Genomic DNA, 7954 nt, shown 5'->3' on the forward strand with positions numbered 1-7954 from the left:
TAACAAGATATTCTAATCATCATTCAATATTGCGTGACACCCTTCTCAGAGAGGACCTTATCGTGGCAAAATATGTTCACACTAAACCCAACATTACTTTCTGTAGAGCTAGGTCTTTACGTGACCAATTAACATCGAGTCACTTTACCTGCACAGTCCAAAATCGGCCCCCTTGTGGCATATTCAGATGCGGAAAATGTCCATTCTGCCCCCTGATCCGAACTGGGCAATCCTTTATTCTGCCCAATGGGGAAATTTTTACCCCCAAATTTTTTGCAGATTGCGATACACACGGAGTCATTTATCTTATGGTTTGTAAATGTTCCGCCTTTTATATAGGAAAAACCATCAGACAATTTAGGGCACGAATAAAGGACCATGTTTACTTCACGTCAGGAGGTAAAATGGTGACATCTATCAGTAGACACCTTGATTTATATCACAAATTCAACACATCAGTAATTTCATTCATCGCACTAGATGTAATCCCTCCGAATCCACGTGGGGGTGACTGGGACAAATCCATCTTGAAAAAGGAAACCCTGTGGATTGAAAAATTAAATGCTACATTTCCCCCTGGAATTAATGAATCCCACTCTTACAGACCCTTTCTATAAACACCTCTTTTATCTCCTTTTCCATTTTCCTCTAGTTCCTGAAATTAATGATACCATTTAGTGTATCTAATTGTATATGTATCATACATATAAAAAATGTATTATGACATGTACTCGGTGTACTATGATATAATGGATATCCTGGCAGGCTCCTAAGTGTTAATTTGCCCTGTATGCTTGGGTTTTTATGTCCACTTGATTATCTGCATAGATATACACTGTCACTCTGTACATTGTATTCATTGTCATTATAGCACTTGTAGTTTTATGATGCTTGTCTTGTGGGGTTGTGACAGGCGGGCGGCGCTGTGCGGCCGGTAAGCACCACAGGAAACTTCCTGGAGGCGCTTAGGGAGCTCCACCGCTGGTCGATGTTCCATCCATTGTACCGGCGTATGGGCTCCTCCTCCGGCGGTGTCCTCCATTGTCTCTCATCCCCTTTGCCTGGCTGTATCTTGCGCAGGCGCTTTAGGGAGTGGGCGGCGCGGACGTGACACGCACCGGAGCTCTTTCGGCCGACCCACCCGACGTCACTGATTGGTTGATTGCCGATCGGACTACGGTGGGTGGGGCAGACACATTTAAGGAGACGCCGTGCGAGCGTCTCTCAGAGACTTTTACACATCCATCCCCTCTGGTCTGTTTGCACTCTGGCGTCCTGTACTCGTTTGAAAAAACAGGTAATGATACCTCTACTGATTACACCCATCAGCATCACTTGCAATCCTTCACTGTTATACTCATACTACAATTTTATACTTTGCAGATATCAGCTTCTTCTGGTTTATTTGGCTGTGCCTGTGAGTCAGCCGTCTACCACTGACGCTTATTGATGCGATACCATCATTACTCACATTGGACTACTTTGGAACCAATGAAGTAATTATTGGATACTGGTGAGCCTCTCCTCTCTAACATCAGCACTTTGTGTACTATGTACCTCAATTGACTATACTACATGTATATGGCATATAATGCACAGTTACAACATGTAGCATCTTTACAATACATTTTTTACTTCTTATTTTTAGCTTGATATCTTTGCATCCCATACCTACATACGTATACGTTACACAGCTACTTGCGCCACCTTCAGAGGGAACTGGGGTAGTGTATATCAATTTATCAACTTTATACTATATATCTCCATACTTGCTAGCTTACAATTTTACATCTTGATATAATATTGTGCATGCCCCCACAGTGCTTTCATCTGACTGTTCCTTTGTGCCTCACGTCTGCATTATCTCCTCTCGACAAGCATCATGATCTATTTGTTTTATTTTGTTCTAATTTTCAATTAAAACAATCTATGTTCATATTATTATTGATAACTGTAACTTTGTACTGCACATTGTAATATATTTCCTCTTTCCATTTTCAAGAGTTTTTATTTGCGCCCCAGAAGAAGCGTCATTGGCACGCGAAACATGTCGGGCACAGTCATGGGATGCTATATCAGCACATCATTTCAGTGAATACATATCTGAACGTTTACCCTGAATGGTTTACGCTTAGCTACTATACACCTAGTATTATATTGTGCTGTTTTGTGATACTATTGCTGATGTAGGTCCCAGTGAATGAACATAATCTCTGTTTATGGTTTTTAATCATTGTTTTGTACATTTTTTGAATAAATCTATAAAATTAGTTTACTGTATTTTGGTTTATACTGGTGCCTTTAAAGTCCTTAAGTCCCATCTAGTCTTTAACTATTACATTCATTATAGATGGTGGCACCCTCCTCCCCTTTTTTCTTTAAATAATTATATTGGGATATCCACTTCTTACCACGAAGTGTTGTTGCGATATCTTAGTCCTCTGTTTATTGTTCCAAATAATTAACTGTGTATATAGGATATAGAATGCCATAATTTTCAAACATTTTAGCATACAAATTGTTCAGAAGATATAAAATAAGTTCAAACAATTTAAAATTAAACAGCAATTTGTAATAATAAAAAAAAAACTGATCATATGCACAATTTTTATGTGCCATTTCTGCATTCTCTGGAATCTTTTGACCTTTAATAAATTCTGTCCCTTAAAGGGGCTCTGTCATCTTCCTTTTCTCGTGACCAAGCCAAGGTTACTAAATTCTGCTTCTTATGACTGTATGCAAAAACACATGCAAATCCCAGAACAGGCAAGCCTTTGTCATAAACTCTTCCCCAAAGCTAGTATGTCAAAAGGATCCACACACCTAGAACTTTTTTTTTCAGCTAAATGACCAGGTTCTTTTATTTCTTAGACAACCTGATAGTCAGTGTCCGTATTTCTGATAGAGGCTCACTTTCTGATGCTCTGCTCATGATTTAAAGGTAATCTATACTATTTTAGGTATACAAGGGAATGAGATCACCTAAATATTTCTATCAGTAGACAATTCTTTTAACTGCTTCCTGTTCACAATATGTAGATTTATATTACCCCACAGAACATCCCATGCTGAGGGTATATTAATCTACATCTCCCCTTTTGACAATCAGTTGACATTGCGCATGACCATTGTATAACAGATGTACTACACTTCCCAAACTGCCTGACCAACCCTTGCTACAGCCCCCATACCATTTCCCATTAATAGAGACCACACCAATTTGGAGTAAATTTTGGCCGTAGCAGCCCCTTTATTAATAAATACATTTAAACAAACATAACCATAAACATCTGATATTCGCTTTGGTCTTTGCAGGCACTCCACATACCATCTGTTTAATAATAATAATAATAATGCACTGCGGTACCTTTTATATATGATAGTAGGCCTCTAGCCGACATACTGGCTTGGAGACAACCAACTGACCACAGTGCACCCTTTAACCAAATTCCAGCTAAACCACCGTTATCTGGAATACCACCATCAAGACCCATACCACAGATGGGTCCCGAACTCTCCTTATCCGAAGTTTCTTCATTCACCCGCAAAGACCAACACCTGCCACAGCGCCCAAGGGGAAATTTCAATCCCCATTACCAATCGGTCCAGACTCCAAAACGTCCGAGCAATGATGTCGAACCCCCACTATAAGCTTCCCCCAGGAAAGCCCTGCAGATGTGCCTAAATCTGCCTTCATAGCCCTCTTCATGACCCATATGGACTTTTAAGCCCACATGATTACCGCCGACGTGTGACCAACAACGTCCGGCAGCTCCCGTCCAGTCGTGCCATGCTATGTACTCCCGGTACCACCCAGCTTCCTTTCATGCCTGGCACTCTTACCTACCGAGAACAGGCTTCTCGTCTAGCAATGCCTAATCATGTCCCCTTATACCCACTGTCTGCTTCACTCGTCCCTCTCAACCAATATGTGGGCCGTGGCCATGTGTTCCCCTGGAAGAACCCCACCGGTCATAACAACAGGCATGCTAACCAAACAGGCATACCCCCCCAACAAGAACCCCCGCCAGTATCCCCTCTCCTGTAATCATTCCACAGGTGAAGAACATAACACTGGAATCTAGTCGGTTCCCCATTAAAATCCCCTTAACCAGCTCTGAACCCGACCTACACCTGGCCGCCTACATACTGACAAATAGTACAACATTTTTATTTCCATTACCCGCGCCCTTAAACCTTTCAGTCAAAATGCCTTGAAACCTGAACTTGGAGACCAGTCCTAATGTCAGCACAGCGACCCCCATCTTTGGGCTCACCGTTAAAAACCCAGTATTGCCCCTCCTGAGCCCTACCCCCCCTTTTAACTCTCGGAGGGGGTAAACCGCTCGCCGATCCTACCATCCCCAACAGAAACGTCAGGGAGAAAGCCATTGTGAACAACGAACCTTCCTCAACCGATAACCCGGAAAAAACCCATGAGCTAAGAACATGCCGTCGAATTTACGACACAGTGCCCCATGTCCTGGCCCTTTGAGAGAGCAGATACCCTTACAATGCTTGTCCTAAAACTTGTAATGGAGTGCCCATAATCCTGAGATTTAAAGAAAAAGTGCCCAATCCACTAAATCAGGATCCACAAAACTCAGTACAGAACAATCAACCCTCCCCCAGGCCCTCCTGTTCCACTCGCTTGATGCACCAACGACCGGGATTACTGTCAAAACCCCAGAGGAAGAAGCCCAAGTCCCATGCCCTACTGCCATTTTGGGCCCTCCGGAACCAACCTTTCTACCAGGCAATCACCCCCATTCTACGGGATGATGAACCTCCTAGTAGCACCGGCGCCAAGATCCCACTCCCAGGATCCATCCCCCGACTGTGAGCTGGCCTAATCTTTTGATATGACGTTCTACCCCCCCGAGGGGTAGACAGCACCACTAAACCAAAGACTGCAGATCTATATACTTCAAATGACAGAGCAGACTAACCCCAGGCTGAGACGAGGCTGCAGCCGTTTGGTGACCCGTATACCCTTATGATGTTCCCTTGTAAGCGCCTGACAGCACCCCAACATACTCACCCCTTCCTACATGGACAGCACCACCGGAAACAATACCCTCATATGTCCCACTGGCGTATTTCACGAAATGCAGAAGGGAACCCTACTCCACTGGCCTAGGAAGGAAGCCCCACAGCCTATTGAACCGGTCGCATTAGACCGGAAAACGCTTTATCGCCATTACCAACCTGCCCTAACACTCCCAAATGAGCCTTTTATTACAAACCCTTAAATCCCAAAATCACAATAAACCAAGTTGAAATGCAGATAATACAGTCAATGCATAACAACTCAACCCACCTCAGCTTGAGCCCTATCTAAGGTCCATGCCAACCTATATACCTGAGATTGTGTAATTAATTATGTACATTCTTACCAGATACTTACTTGATATCCCGATGTTACCACCGTTCTTGTATAATTAACTACTTATGTACTTACCCAATACTTACTTGATACCCCAATGTCACCACTGTAATGTCAGGAAGGGACACCCATACCTCCGATGGGCCCAACCAACATTTTTTCACAGCTAGGAAGGGACACCCATACCTCCGATGGGCCCAACCAACATTTTTTCCACAGCTAGGAAGGCACACCCATACCTCCGATGGGCCCAACCAACATTTTTCCACAGCTAGGAAGGGGCACCCATACCTCCGATGGGCCCAACCACATTTTCCTCAGTTAGGAAGGGACACCCATACCTCCGATGGACCCAACCCACTGATATCCACAGTTAATAAGGGACACCCGTACCTCTGATGGGCTCAACCACATTTTCCTCAGTTAGGAAGGGACACCCATACCTCCGATGTGCCCAACCCACTGATATCCATAGGTAATAAGGGACACCCATACTGCAGATGGGCCCCACCCACCGTTTTCCACAGTTAGTAAGGGACCTCTATCCCTCAGATGGGCCCAACCAACAGTTTGTTACACAGTTAGGAAGGGACACTCCCCCACCTCCGATGGGCCCCTACCCACCACTTTCCCAGTTAGAAAGGTATACCCCTACCTCTGAGGAGTGGCCACCCCTAATTTTCCCATGTGGCCCCCGCCCCTGCCTTTGCGTAGTCTCTTGCAAAACCGTCCGAATGTTGCAAGTCCGAGTGCAAGTTACCATACCCTGGAGGCACCCTGGCAAACGCACCTTGCCTGGCGTTGTCCCCTCCGTTAGCCTATTTCCTGTTCCGGCCTGCCCTTGCTTGAACCAGCAAGACCAGGGGGTGAGCGTCCCCACACTCATAACACTCGCCATCGTATTTGTATATCTATTATATTTTTACTGATTGTCCCGGGTAGAGGCTCCACCGTGCCCCCCCCCATGAAAATTTAAAGTAAAAGGTTTTGGGCCTGCACCGCATGCATAGGCCGCCTCCCCAACTGCTCCTGACCACCGATCTCCATCCTCGGGGGGGGGGGGAGCACATCGCCAGAGCCATGCACTTCAGAGCCCGCCCCCCCATGGCATAGATAGCCGCCGGCCATGTTGGTGTAGGCCTGGGCGCCGCTGCTCGTGCTTCTTCTTTCCTTTGCCGAGGCTCCGCCCATCACCGTCTCCCTGCCAGGGGTGGGCCCGCGCCCTCCGTGATCGCTGCACAGTGGGCTGAAAAGCGGCCCCAGTGATCCCGGAGCCATCTGCCGAAGTCCTCCTGTGGGGGAGAGGGAGGGGGCGAGCACCGCGGGCTGCATTGCAGGTGATCCCGGATGAGCACACCGATCCGCCCAGCTTGCTGCTCCCCTTTAATGGAGCAGGGGTCAGGAGGCCCCTGTTCCCGCTAAGGAGTACCGCGCTCCCAGCACCGGACCCATGGCCTGCCGCCCAGCACCGGCTACTTCATGCAGGCATCCCTCACCTCGCTTCAAGCTTGTTCCTGTACTCTGCACTGCTGTTGGGGGAGGAGCCAGCTCCTTTTTACTTTCCTGTCCCCTCCTCCCCAAGCTCCTCCAATCAGGTAAGACCTCCACTTTTTTCTGTACACTGTTAACCCTGTCATGCCAGCCCTCTGCTATTTCTTCATTTTATTTCTTTTCGCTCCAGGCTTTCCTTGACTGCTATCTGTCAGACCAGACGGCACTGACATCTTCACTCCAATTAATAATTAGAAAAAAAAAGATGAGAATGATCAGACCTGTTAGAAAATTACAAGCATTTTTTAAACAACTATGTATATAGGATATAGAATGTCATAATTTCCAAACATTTTAGCATACAAATTGTTCAGAAGATATAAAATAAGTTCAAACTATTTAAAATTAAACATCAATTTGTAATAAAAAAAAAAAAACCTGATCATATGCACAATTTTTATGTGCCATCTCTACATTCTCTGGAATGTTATGACCTTTAATAAATTCTGTCTCTTAAAGGGGCTCTGTCATCTTCCTTTTCTCGTGACCAAGCCAAGGTTACTAAATTCTGCTGTATGCAAGAACACATGCAAATCCCAGAACAGACAAGCTTTTGTCATATACTCTTCCCCAAAGCTAGTATGTGTTCAAGGGGTCAGGCAATATATGCTTCATGAGAAGATTATTCATCTTTGCCAAAAAACTACTCCTACAGTGCCTTGAAAAAGTACTCATACCCGTTGAAAATTTCCACATTTTGTTATGATACAACCAAAAGCGTAAATGTATTTTATTGGGATTTTATGTGATAGACCAACACAAAGTAGAATATAATTGTGAAGTGGTAGAAAGATAAATGGTTTTCAACATTTTTTACAACATGAATATGTGAAAAGTGTGGCGTGCATTTGTATTCAGCCTCCTTGAGAACCTCTTTTTGCTGCAATTACAGCTGCAAGTCTTTTTAGGGATGTCTCTATGAGCTTTGCATATCTAGAGAGATTGACATTTTTACTCATTCTTCTTGGCAAAATAGCTCAAGCTCTGTCAGATTGGATGGAGTGCATCTATGAACAG

At 44.8% G+C, this 7954-nt stretch overlaps 1 long non-coding RNA gene across 1 annotated transcript; it reads left to right on the forward strand.

The window, feature by feature from the left end:
* The first annotated feature begins 1208 nt into the window (after positions 1-1208).
* LOC143940012 (uncharacterized) lies at positions 1209-2280 on the forward strand. Its single transcript, XR_013263802.1, has 4 exons — positions 1209-1297; positions 1384-1513; positions 1649-1724; positions 2003-2280. It is a non-coding gene; the product is annotated as an uncharacterized LOC143940012 (long non-coding RNA).
* The last annotated feature ends 5674 nt before the right edge of the window (positions 2281-7954 follow it).

Source organism: Lithobates pipiens, unplaced genomic scaffold, assembly GCF_037356315.1.
Source record: "Lithobates pipiens isolate NorthernLeopardFrog02 unplaced genomic scaffold, aLitPip1_a1.2 Scaffold_3, whole genome shotgun sequence".
Taxonomy (NCBI): domain Eukaryota; kingdom Metazoa; phylum Chordata; class Amphibia; order Anura; family Ranidae; genus Lithobates; species Lithobates pipiens.